Below are 13773 nucleotides of genomic sequence, written 5' to 3'. Positions count from 1 at the left end.
CAGCTGGAAGAACAGAGGACTGGAGCCAGGGATCAGGAAGTCGTCCTTACATCACCTTTGTGACTCTAGCTTGAAGGGGAGCTTCTTTTTCTTCCCCTTGCTGGGGAGCAAGAAAGGTTTAGTGGGCACAGAAGCCAATGCTGCCTTTTCCTGCAGCAAAGCCTGAAATGAGGGACTTGCATTGAGTAGAGGCAGTGCTGGGCTTCCAGGTAAGAGCCCACTGCCACAGGAAGAGGGATGAAACAGCCTGCTGAAGCCTGGGATTGAACCAGGGACCTTTAGATCTTCAGTCTAACGCTCTCCCAACTGAGCTACTTCAGCACCTGCAGGGGCCCTTTTTGGGCTGCTGCTTCTCACCTTGGAGTTTATTCTCCATAAACCATCTCTCCAGTCAACAATGGCCAATGCAAGATGGACATCGCTTGCTGTTTTAGCACTTGGAAATGTCATCAACTAGTCTCTGGATTTCTCAAATGCTGTGCTTCAGTTCATGGAGGAAAGGCAAGAGAAGCGACCTTTGAACAAAGGGCCTGGGGTTAACATCGTAACGCTGTCTGTCTCCGACTGTAACACTATTTAATACCGGCCCACCCTGTGCTGGTGAGTGCTCCATTGCTAGATGTTAGTACATTTCAGTTACTGTCAAAATTAAAAGTTTCTATATGCTTAAAAGAAATGATTTTTTAATTTGCTTATATATGTCATGAATAAATACCCTTTTACACATCCTAGCATGAACATTTATTGTCTTATATGATAGAGAAAATCATGCATCCAGATTGTGCATCGAAATCATGAAATGAGCTACAAATGCAATAAAAATAAGGTATTCAATGGTTTAACATATGGAGCGGGGGTGGGGGGCACTGAAGACACATCTTGCCTGGGACGCCACTTGGTCTAGGGGAGGCCCTGTCAGGGAAAGCAGGAGTTAGTCTCACACGCCTATTTCCAGGCTGTAATCTGTGGGCGCCCTGCTCTGGGGGAGGGATCGCGGCAGCCCAGACTCAGGGCTGGAACAGGCCCCGGATTGAGGGGGTGGCTGCAGGGTTTGCAGCGCTCTGATGTCTCAGACAATGTGTCTCTCTCAAAGCCTCAGATCTGCATTCCCAGAAGGCTCCTGCGCTGCCTCCGCTCCTTTCACAGTCTATAGCAAGGAGCAGCAGCAAGGGTCAGGGATGAGCCATAGGCACTAGAATCATAGAATAGAATCTCAGGGTTGGAAGGGACCTCAGGAGGTCATCTAGTCCAACCCCCTGCTCAAAGCAGGACCAAACCCAACTAAATCATCCCAGCCAGGGCTTTGTCAAGCCTGACCTTAAAAGCCTCTAAGGAAGGAGATTCCACTACCTCCCTAGGTAACCCATTCCAGTTCTTCACCACCCTACTAGTGAAAAAGTTTTTCCTAATATCCAACCTAAACCTCCCCCTCTGCAACTTGAGACCATTACTCCTTGTTCTGTCATCTTCTACCACTGAGAACAGTCTAGATCCATCCTCTTTGGAACCCCCTTTCAGGTAGTTGAAAGCAGCTATCAAATCCCCCCTCATTCTTCTCTTCTGCAGACTAAACAATCCCAGTTCCCTCAGCCTCTCCTCATAAGTCATGTGCTCCAGCCCCCTAATCATTTTTGTTGCCCTCCGCTGGACTCTCTCCAATTTATCCACATCCTTCTTGTAGTGTGGGGCCCAAAACTGGACACAGTACTCCAAATGAGGCCTCACCAGTGCTGAGTAGAGGGGGATGATCACATCCCTTGATCTGCTGGAAATGCCCCTACTTATACAACCCAAAATGCCATTAGCCTTCTTGGCAACAAGGGCACACTGTTGACTCATATTCAGCTTTTCGTCCACCGTAACCCCTAGGTCCTTTTCTGCAGAACTGCTACCCAGCCATTCGGTCCCTAGTCTGTAGCAGTGCATGGGATTCTTCCATCCTAAGTGCAGGACTCTGCACTTGTCCTTGTTGAACCTCATCATATTTCTTTTGGCCCAATCCTCTAATTTGTCTAGGTCCCTCTGTATCCTATCCCTACCCTCCAGCGTATCAACCACTCCTCCCAGTTTAGTGTCATCTGCAAACTTGCTAAGGGTGCAGTCCACACCATCCTCCAGATCGTTAATGAAGATATTGAACAAAACCGGCCCCAGCACCGACCCTTGGGGCACTCCACTTGATACCGGCTGCCATCTAGACATGGAACCATTGATCACTACCCGTTGAGCCCGACCATCTAGCCAGTTTTCTATCCACCTTACCGTCCATTCATCCAGCCCAGACTTCTTTAACTTGCTGGCAAGAATACTGTGGGAGACTGTATCAAAAGCTTTGCTAAAATCCAGAAATAGTACATCCACTGCTTTCCCCTCATCCACAGAGCCGGTTATCTCGTCATAGAAGGCAATTAGGTTAGTCAGGCATGACTTGCCCTTGGTGAATCCATGCTGACTGTTCCTGATCACTTTCCCCTCCTTTAAGTGGTTCAGGATTGATTCCTTGAGGACCTGTTCCATGATTTTTCCAGGGACTGAGGTGAGACTGACTGGCCTGTAGTTCCCTGGATCTTCCTTCTTCCCTTTTTTAAAGATGGGCACTACATTAGCTTTTTTCCAGTCATCCGGGACCTCCCCCAATCGCCATGATTTTTCAAAGATAACTAGGTGGGGGGCAGAGGCTTCAGGAGGAAACCCAGCCCCCAGAGCAGAGGGAGATAGGAGGCTTTTTCTCTCTCCTTAGCCATGGGCTATAGCTCCGAGAGCTCTGTGAAATGCCTCCCCGCCCACAGCCTGGGGAAGGGGACGGAGTCTCAGGTTCTAGCTCGATTTGGAGGAGGATCACTGGACCCTAGAATCACTTGCTGCCCTTTCCCGGAGAAACCTGTGATGCCCAGAACGGGGCTGAGATAAATGCTGACAGGAGTCAGGAATTGCTCCCCTGGAATAGCAGCAGGACTGGGCAGCTGGAAATCTCCCCAAAGGAGCTGAAGCCTTGGTGGGTCAGACATAGATGCCCCAGGTACTGCATGGAGGGGTTAGGTTTGTTTCTGGACAAGAACAGTGAGAGTTTTATTGCCTCAACATTTCAGTAGAAAAATTCAGACCCAAACTGTGTGTGGTGGGGAGGTCAATAGCGGTTTCTTTGGGTTTGATTTAGTTTGTTTTCTCAAGCCTGGTCTACACTAGGCGTTTAAACCGGTTTTAGGAGCGTAAAACCGATTTAACGCCACAACCGTCCACACTAGGAGGCACCATATATCGATTTTAATGGCTCTTTAAACCGGTTTCTGTACTCCTCCCTAACGAGAGGAGTAACGCTAGTATCGGTATTAAAATATCGGATTAGGGTTAGTGTGGATGCTGATCGACGGCATTGGCCTCCGGGAGCTATCCCACAGTGCACCAGTGACCGCTCTGGACAGCATTCTGAACTCGGATGCACTGGCCAGGTAGACAGGAAAAGCCCCGCGAACTTTTGAAATTCATTTCCTGCTTCCCCAGCGTGGAGATCTCATCAGCACAGGTGACCACGCACAGCTCATCAGCACAGTTAACAATGCAGTCTCCTGAGAATCGTAAAAGAGCCCCAGCATGGACTGCACGGGAGGTACTGGATCTGATCGCTATATGGGGAGAGGATTCAGTGCTAAGAGAACTGCGTTCCAAAAGACGAAATGAAAAAGTATTTGAAAGAATTTCTAAGGCTATGACGGATAAAGGCCACAGCAGGGACTCAGTGCAGTGCAGAGTGAAAGTTAAGGAGCTCAGACAAGGCTACCAGAAAACCAAAGAAGCAAACGGAAGGTCCGGGGCAGGTCGAAAAACATGCCGCTTCTATGCTGAGCTGCATGCAATTTTAGGGGGCTGCGCCACAAGTACCCCACCCCTGACCGTGGATTCCGAGGTGGGGGTTGTAATCTCTGCCATGGCTGAGGATTATGCAGACGGGGAAGATGAAGATGAAGAAGAGGAGGAAGACCTAGCAGAGAGCACACAGCACTCCGTGAGCCCCAGCAGCCAGGAGCTTTTTATCACCCTGACGGAATTACCGTCCTCCCAGCCCTCACAAGCCACTATCCCAGACAATGACGCCATGGAAGGGAGCTCTGGTGAGTGTACCTTTGCAAATAGCAAACATTGTTTTTTAAGCAAGCCTTTTTTAATGATTGATTTGCCCTGAGGACTTGGGATGCATTCGCAGACAGTATAGTTACTTAGAAAAGTTTGTTAACATGTCCGGGGATTGAGAGGAAATCCTCCAGGGACATCTCGATGAAGCGCTCCTGTAGGTACTCCAGAAGCCTTTGCAGAAGGTTTCTGGGCAAGGCAGCCTTGTTCCGCCCACCATGGTAGGACACTTTACCACGCCATGCATGTAGCAAGTAATCAGGTATCATTGCGTGGCAAAGCATAGCAGCGTATGGTCCCGGTGACTGCTGGCATTCAAGAAGCATCCGTTCTTTATCTTGTTCTGTTATCCTCAGCAAAGTGATATCGTTCAGGATAACCTGGTTAAAAATCAGGAATTTAAGTAAGGGGGGTGGCCATATTTCTACTGGGTTCGTGGACTGCATCAGCTTAAAAAAAAAACTTTCCTGCACGTAGCGAAGCGGGGGGAGGGGAGGAGTGAAATGCCGATGATCTTTTCTGTGTTTGGTCACCGGCGATCTTCCCCAAGCTACCAGACACGCAGTGGGTGGGTGGGGGTGTGGGAAGGTTGTTGATTAGCAGGGAGCTAGCATGGTATTAGCCATGCGTTGGGGGGGAGGGGTAAATCACTACAGAAGCCGAAAGACAGTGGCTTACCATGGCCGCATGCAAGCTGAATTCTGATGCCTGGACCTGTGTCTGTGAGATCTGTAACTCCAGAGCTGCAGGCACTCACTATTAAGATGAAAAATGCGACCTTGTAGGGAAATCACATGTGCTAGGTGAATAGTGCTGTTCACTGTGAAAGAGTATAACCATTGTTCTGTAAAATGTATCTTTCTAAATATTTATCTCCCTCATGCAGCTACAAATTTTTCAACCATCCCTCCTCCATCCCAAAGGCTAGCACAGATAAGGCGGAGGAAAAAGAAGACGCGAGATGAGATGTTCTCGGATATTATGGAAGTTACACGCAATGAAAGAGCTCATCTGAATGAGTGGAAGGACGTGGTTTCAAATTACAGGAAAGAGGCCAGTGAACGTGAGGACAGGAGGGATGAACGTGAGGACAGGAGGGACAACCGAGATGAGAGGTGGCGGCAGGAAGACCGGCAGGAAAATCAGCGGTGGCGGCAGGAAGATCAGCGGTGGCGGGATGCAACTCTGGGGCTGCTGCGTGATCAAACTGACATGCTCCGGCGTCTTGTGGAGCTTCAGGAACGGCAGCAGGATCACAGAGTGCCGCTGCAGCCCCTGTATAACCACCCTCAACCCTCACCATGTTCCACATCCTCCTCACCCAGACGTGTAAGAACACGTGGGGGGAGGCTCCGTGCACCCGCCCACTCCACCCCCGTGGACAGCCCAACCAGAAGGATGTCGTTACTGTGAATTTTTTTTTAATGGCCTTCTCCATCCCTCCTATCCTCCTCCCAAACCACACCCTTACTTCTCTCCCTCTTTTTATAATGAATCAATAAAGAATTCATGCTTTTTAAATGAGAGTGACTTTATTTGCATAAGTAAGCTGTACTCGAAGGGGGTGGGGGAGTTGCTTACAGGGACTGAGTCAATCAAGGGGGTTGGGTGTTCATCAACAAACACAGCAGTCACACTGTACCCTGGCCATTGATGAAGCTCGTTTTCAAAGCTTCTCTGATGCGCACCGCTTCCTGGTGTGCTCTTCTAATCTCCCTGGTGTCTGGCTGCGCGTAATCAGCGGCCAAGTGATTTGCCTCAGCCTCCCACCCCACCATAAAGGTCTCCCCCTTACTCTCACAGAGATTGTGGAGAATACAGCAAGCAGTAATAACATAGGGGACATTGGTTTGGCTGAGGTCTGAGTGAGTCAGTAATGTCCGCCAGCGCACCTTTAAACGGCCAAATGCACATTCCACCACCATTCTGCACTTGCTCAGCCTGTAATTGAACAGATCCTGACCACTGTCCAGGCTGCCTGTGTATGGCTTCATGAGCCATGGCATCAAGGGGTAGGCTGGGTCCCCCAGGATAACGACAGGCATTTCAACATCCCCAACTGTTATTTTCTGGTCTGGGAAGTAATTCCCTTGCTGCAGCCGTTTAAACAGAGTAGTGCTTCTGAAGACGCGAGCGTCATGAACCCTCCCTGGCCATCCCACGTGGATGTTTGTGAAACGTCCCTTGTGATCTACCAGTGCTTGCAGCACCATTGAAAAGTACCCCTTGCGGTTTACGTACTGGGTGCCCTGGCGCTGCGGTGCCAAGATAGGGATATGGGTTCCATCTATCGCCCCCCCACAGTTAGGGAATCCCAGTGCAGCAAAGCCATCCACTATGGCCTGCACATTTCCCAGAGTCACAACCTTTCGTAGCAGCAGCTTAGTGATTGCTTTGGCTACTTGCATCACAGCAGCCCCCACAGTAGATTTTCCAACTCCAAATTGATTCCCGACTGACCGGTAGCTGTCTGGCGTTGCAAGCTTCCACAGGGCTATCGCCACTCGCTTCTCTACTGTGAGGGCTGCTCTCATCTTGGTATTATGGCGTTTCAGGGCAGGGGCAAGCAAGTCACAAAGTTCCATGAAAGTGCCCTTACGCATGCGAAAGTTTCGCAGCCACTGGGAATCGTCCCACACCTGCAACACAATGCGGTCCCACCAGTCAGTGCTTGTTTCCCGGGCCCAAAATCGGCGTTCAATGGATAGAATCTGCCCCATTACCATCAGGATCTCCAAAGCGCAGGGGCCCGCGGTTTGAGAGAATTCTGTGTCCATGTCCTCATCACTGTCATCGCCGCGCTGCCGTATCCGCCTCCTCCTCGCCTCGGATTGAAGGTCCTGGTTCACCATAGACTGCACGAGAGTGCGCGAGGTGTTTAAAACATTCACGATTGCGGTATGGAGCTGAGCAGGGTCCATGCTTGCTGTGCTATGGCGTCTGCACAGTTCACCAAGCAAAAAAAGGCGCGAAACGGTTGTCTGCTGCTCAGGGAGGGAGGGGTGAGGCTGTACCCAGAACCACACGCGACAATGATTTTTGCCCCATCAGGCACTGGGATCTCAACCCGGAAATGCCAAGGGGCGGGGGAGGCTGCGGGAACTATGGGATAGCTACGGGATAGCTACCCACAGTGCAACGCTCCAGAAATCGACGCTAGCCTCGGACCATGGACGCACACCACCGATTTAATGTGTTTAGTGTGGCCGCGCGCACTCAATTTTATAAAATCTGTTTTACAAAACCGGTTTATGCAAATTCGGAATAGTCCCGTAGTGTAGACGTACCCTTAGAGGAGAGGAAAGTGATCAGGAAGAGTCAGCATGGATTCACCAAGGGCAAGTCATGCCTGACTAACCTAATTGCCTTCTATGAGGAGATAACTGGCTCTGTGGATGAGGGGAAAGCAGTGGATGTGTTATTCCTTGACTTTAGCAAACCTTTTGATACGGTCTCCCACAGTATTCTTGCCAGCAAGTTAAAGAAGTATGGGCTGGATGAATGGACGGTAAGGTGGATAGAAAGCTGGCTAGATCGTCGGGCTCAACGGGTAGTGATCAACGGCTCCATGTCTAGTTGGCAGCCAGTTTCAAGCATAGTGCCCCAAGGGACAGTCCTGGGACCGGTTTTGTTCAACGTCTTCATTAATGATCTGGAGGATGGCGTGGACTGCACCCTCAGCAAGTTTGCAGATGACACTAAACTGGGAGTAGTGGTAGATACGCTGGAGGGTAGGGATAGGATACAGAGGGACCTAGACAAATTAGAGGACTGGGCCAAAAGAAACCTGATGAGGTTCAACAAGGACAAATGCACTTAGGACGGAAGAATCCCATTCACTGCTACAGACTAGGGACCGAATGGCTAGGAAGCAGTTCTGCAGAAAAGGACCTAGGGGTTACAGTGGATGAGAAGCTGGCTATGAGTCAACAGTGTGCCCTTGTTGCCAAGAAGGCTAACGGCATTTTGGGCTGTATAATTAGGGGCATTGCCGGCAGATTGAGGGATGTGATCATTCCCCTCTATTAGACATTGGTGAAGCCTCATCTGGAGTACTGTGTCCAGTTTTGGGCCCCACACTACAAGAAGGATGTGGAAAAATTGGAAAGAGTCCAGCAGAGGGCAACAAAAATGATTAGGGGGCTGGAGCACATGGCTTATGAGGAGAGGCTGAGGAAACTGGGCTTGTTTAGTCTGCAGAAGAGAAGACCGAGGGGGGATTTGATAGCTGCTTTCAACTACCTGACAGGGGGTTCCAAAGAGGATGGATCTAGGCTGTTCAGAGTGGTAGAAGATGACAGAACAAGGAGTAATGGTCTCAAGTTGCAGTGGGGGAGGTTTAGGTTGGATATTAGGAAAAACTTTTTCACTCAGAGAGTGATGAAGCACTGGAATGGGTTACCTAGGGAGGTAGTGGAATCTCCTTCCTTAGAGGTTTTTAAGCTCAGGCTTGACAAAGCCCTGGCTGGTATGATTTAGTTGGGGATTGGTCCTTCTTTGAGCAGTAGGTTGGAGTAGATGACCTCCTGAAGTCCCTTCCAACCCTGATATTCTATGATTATATGATTAGATGCTCTAATGGTCTCTTCTGGCCATAATTTCTGAAAAACTGAGTGTAGCATTGGGAGCAGCGTCTGATGTTTCCCTGTCTAGCCGGCTTGCTGCCTAGAACGAACGCTCCTTGAGTGGGGTGATCCACAGGGAGTAGCTCAAACCTGCAAAGTGCCTGGCCAGGGGCAGGACATTAGCCCAGCAAGGGAGGGGCGTGGCAGTCACATCACAAAGGCGTTTTGCAGGACCTCAGACTATTGGTCCAAGGTGTGGTGGGGAGGTGGTGACCTCACAGAGAGATGCTGACATCAGCCAGGCAGGACCGGGGCAAGGGGCCAGGGAAACCTCAGAGACCCCTGTGGCTTTGCTCCAACATGTCTCCTTCTCCAGGTCTCTCTTTGAGGACTGAGAGAGTATTCGGGTTCACGGACGTGAGCGCCAGGAGGAACCTCTTTCGAGTTTTCTCCTTCCCTTGTAGTGATTTTACTAGAAAACAGCCGTCCCTGTTTAGAAGGTAAGAGCCTCCTCGAGGTTTGAAACCTGTTCAGTCTGATCCATCTGGTGACAGTTGAATTCTAGGCATGGAAAATATGACCTTAAGGAGGCAGAATTTTATTCCACACCTGGGATTTTGTCCCTTAGAATCACTGGGGACATTGGGGTTTGTCCTTTTTGTTTTACCTTTTCCTCCCTCCTTTCTCTTTATCTCTTACTTCTTTTGTCCTTTCTCCTGTTCCCCTCCCAACACCAGGAGGGGTGTGTGTGTGTGTGTGTGTGGCGGGGGAGTGCTCTGCAGCTCCCACTGTGGGAGGTCCACACAAAAATGTGGGGCTGAAATAGTGCTCGGGCAGTGATCCCCATCAGTGACCTGGGCCATCCTTTGGGCTCTCTGGTGAGAACCCTCAGCCTCCCGTCCTCAGTCTCTACCTGATTGGCTGAGCAGGGGGTTATTGACAGGGAGGAGACTCAGGTCCTTGTTCTCTTTTAAGACCAAGGAAATAAGTCAGAACCAGTTCTATGTTTGATGGATTTTGCTGCTTCTCTGCATTAATGGTCTCTGAGCAGTTCATGATTCTCTCTAACATTGCAGTTCTCCTCAAATACTTGCTGAATAATTCCTGTGCACTGTTGTTGGTCTGTAGCTCATGTGAGAGCACTTTATTCAGGTCATTCAATGTCTGAAATTCAAGATCCGATGGTTAGTTTGAAAATCAGGGCTCTTGTGTCCTATTCCCAACTCTGCCACTGACTGGCCGTGTGACCTCAGACAAGTCAATTCTTCTTTCTCACATGTAGCTTCTCCCTCTTTCAAGTAGGGATAATAATGAACTGCTCCTACCTAGCTCAACACACGCACTCTTCCCCAAGACACACACACTGTCTCTCCCCACACACACACACACAGTCTCCACACTGAAGTTGAAAAGCAGCTGGCAATCTAGTAGGATGCCCATGGAACAACGAGAGAGAGAAACCTGCATCACTGAAAGTGCAGCCATGGAGACACCACACAGCAGCCTTGCCTAGCAGGGGCAGGGGGGCGAGAAGTGACATCATCCGAGCTCCCTGCATCCAGGTCACTTTCCTCAGCCGGGCTGCGTCAGGGGAGGACAGAGAGCAGCAGCTTCTGATGCTCCCCTCACAGCCCAGCCCAGGTGGGAACAGTGACCAGGACGCAGGGAGCACATAGTGTTGCTCCTCGCTCCCCCCACCCTCTGTGGGGCCACGGAGGAGCACTGGGGCAGGGGAGAGCAGTGAGCACCTTTGCACGGCCACACGGTGCCCTTTGACCCCCTGGAGCCCTGGGCGGCTGCCGGGGGCCCCACCCCTAAGGCCGGCCGGGCTCCCCAGCACGAACAGCAGAGACACAGGGAGACTGGCCACCCACTGAGCAGAGGTAGCCTGGGCGGCTCGTAATGGAGGCTCGGGGGGGCTCAGCCTCCCCAAACCTTGCGTTGCCAAGGGGAAAGTGGGGCCCATGACTAGGGGCCCTGGCCAAATTGGGTCCCCCTGGAAAAGTCTCCCCCATGTCAGCCCCAGGGCTGGAGGAGCTCCCACTCCCTGCTACGGCCCGGGGGCTGCAGCAGGGCACAGAGCTTCTCTGGTCTCGGGGCCGCAGCGGGGTCGGGGTAAAGGAGTGACAGGGTGGGGCCAGTGGGGGAAGGAGTGGAAGGGGGCGGAGCCACACACAGAAGTGGGGGGGACAGGGTTCCGGTGCTGGGGCCCCCGCACTTGTTCTCCCTTTCCCTGGGCTTTGGCATCACCAGCCCCTGCTTAGCGAGTAGGGGTCAGTGGTCCCCACAATGTGGGCGTGACTCCTAGGGGGACACAGAGGAAGATTGATGGGGGCACCTCAGGGCCTGAGCCAGCCCCCATGGAGGGCAGGGAGGGAGCAACACTCAGCCCCACTCTGTCCCAGCTCTTCCCCAGCCCCACCCTCAGCCTGGGCCCCTGGCTCCCAGCCCGGCCTCGACCCCCTTACCCCTGTCCGCACCCCCCTCCCCAGCAAGCAACGGCCCCACTCCCAGCCCCGGTTCTCGACTGCGGCTTCCGAGGGGCCACAGCCGTGGATACGAGGGCGCAGTGTGAAATGTTTGGGGACCACTGGGTTAGGGTGACGTCCTCAATCACTTCTCTGCAGTCCAATGAAAGCGATTCCTACCACAACCACCCCTCCGTAAGGACGGCCTAGGTACGTTCCGCTGCCCTTCACTCGTACAGGGAGGAGAATAACATTTCATTCCACTCAATCCTGAAGTGATTTGTTACCCACCACCATCCCAAACTGGTCATTTTGGGGAAGTGGCCCCATCATGCTGCATAGCTAGGCAGAGTAGGGGTGTCTGTGCAAACACGGCCTGTTCCTGAAGTCTTCCCCCAGCTCCTCACTAGATGTGACGGGGGAGCTCATTCAGCCCCTCCTTACGCTTAGTATTTAAATACTCCTTAGTGGCCCTATCTCTGCCGGCCTTACATTTCTCCTCCTGTCACTATCTTAGAAGCTCAGATGAGGTGGCTGAGTGGTGAAGGTGATGGACTGCTAATCCATTGTGCTCTGCACGCATGGGTTCAAATCCCATCTTCATGGGCTGCATTTAGTCTTCACTCTCCTTTATAGACAACCATCTCCCCCCTTGGTACAATGACAGATCAAACAAGGTTGCTTCCTGCAAACAAAAACCTTCTCAGAATCTCAACTGCCCCTCCCCCCAACTTGCTTCAAATAAAATGTCTAAATCCCAGATTTCTAAGAAAATTCTCTAGTCCTGCATTTCTTAGTTTTTATCTCAAAGGGAACAGCCTCATAATCTCCCCCAAACACCCTGGGACCTCCCCAAATAATTAAAATACCCCCAACCTGAGCAAGGCCACAACAGTGAACCAGAGCTAGTGTCTAGGCCAAGCTGTTCTGAAGGAGACAACTCAACCATTTTCTCCCTGCTTCCCTTGGCAAAGTCTGACAGAAAACAAAATTCCCCAAACTGAAAATTTTCTGCTGAAAAACCACTACTAGTCTGTTTGGGGACTTTGGTTTGAATGTACTATTATTATTCTCTTCTGATTTCTGAATCAGTTTTGTCATCCAGGTGTATTTCCAGCTGTTGAGTTGTGGGGGAGAGAGGCCAACTCATAATGTCTCAACCCCACCTTTCATAGTTTCTTCCAACTGGCTAGGAAGTCCCTTTGCTAGGATGTGAGTCAAGCAGTGCCCATTGTCGCTGTGCTATCTCGGAGAAGTCTGCATTGTACACGGTTCCTGGGATAGTCCTTGGGAGTGTGGATCCCTTTAATGGGCCAGCAGCGGGTCTGGCTCCTCCATTGTCACACCTGAAAGGCTGGTGGGGGGCATTTCCCAACCTCATCTCAGTAACACACACAGAGCAAAACTTCCCAGCCAATGCTACACACACAATCCAACAAGATATTAAGGTTCAACAGACCAAGACTTTTGAAATGATACCTCACCAGGGAGACTTTGTACAAACCGTATCATCATTATATGAGAGTGGTGAATATGGGGCTTCCAGGGTGCTGCTTTGAGCACAGAGTGCCACACCTGGGCTGACATTGCAATGGAGACGTACCCTTAGAGTCCATCTCTCCTGGGATAAAGATGGCAGCACGGCTGGCCTGGACAAGCTGACGTGGGCTCATGGAGCTAAAGCTGAGAGGCTAAAAACTGTGGTGCAGATATTTGTATTCACGCTGAAGCCTGGGTTCGGAAACCCTCACCCTTCGTGGGGTCTCAGAGGTTGGGCTCAAGCCCATCTGTCTTCCCTGTAATTTTATAGTCTTGCAGCCCAAGCCCCATAACCCTGAGTCAGCTGACCCGGGCTTTGCGACAGGTGCCCTGGGTGTGTTAATCACAGTGTAGACATAACATTAGGCTACGTCTCCAGTGCAATGAAACACCCACGACTGGCCCGTGTTACATTAATCAGGGTCATGCGGCTTGGGCTGTAAAGTTGCAGTGTCCGTGTCTCGGCTCAGGCTCAGTCCCCTGTTCCAGGAGCCCAGAAGGTTGGGAGGGAGTTTAGCAAGTGGAAATGGTAAAACCACAGGGGAGTATTACCCTGGACTCATGGCATTTCTCCATTGGTCTGTCTGCTCTGGGGCAGGGACAGAAACACGTCCTGCTGCTTTTGTTATTTCAAAGGGCGGTTTAGGATTTTCATTCTCATACTCGGTGCACAAAGCAGGACTCAACCCTCGGCATAAACTAAACGAGCTGCCCACAGATTCTGGCAGCCACAATGAGCATTTGGTGTGAGAGCTCAGACCTGCCCCTGTCCCAGAGGGACGGGGTCGTCTGAGAGGGGACTGGACCGCTGACCTATCAGCTCCTAACTCCCAAACTTTCAGTAACTCTATCCTCAGTGCCTGTGAGTGTAATTCAAACCATAAGAAAAACCGCACTAGGCTAGACCGAAGGTCCATCTAGCTCTGAATCTTGTCTTCTGACAGTAGCCAATACCAGGTGCCCCAAAAGCAACTCAGTAAGGTACCACTGGAACTTGAACCCAGGATCCCCTGTATACAAAACAGTGGTTTTAGCCAGCTAAGCCATGGTGCCTACAGCTGCTGAAGAGATCA

General features: G+C 51.1%; 2 non-coding genes across 2 annotated transcripts; one reads left to right on the top strand and one right to left on the bottom strand.

Annotated features, from left to right (window-relative positions):
* Window positions 1–248: 248 nt before the first annotated feature.
* TRNAF-GAA lies at window positions 249–321 on the bottom strand. The gene has a single exon. It is a non-coding gene; the product is annotated as a tRNA-Phe (tRNA).
* Window positions 322–11685: 11364 nt separating this feature from the next.
* TRNAS-GCU lies at window positions 11686–11773 on the top strand. Its single transcript has one exon. It is a non-coding gene; the product is annotated as a tRNA-Ser (tRNA).
* Window positions 11774–13773: the final 2000 nt, after the last annotated feature.

Source organism: Mauremys mutica, unplaced genomic scaffold (assembly GCF_020497125.1).
Source record: "Mauremys mutica isolate MM-2020 ecotype Southern unplaced genomic scaffold, ASM2049712v1 Super-Scaffold_100046, whole genome shotgun sequence".
Classification (NCBI taxonomy): domain Eukaryota; kingdom Metazoa; phylum Chordata; order Testudines; family Geoemydidae; genus Mauremys; species Mauremys mutica.
This window is presented reverse-complemented; position numbering and strand designations above follow the sequence as displayed.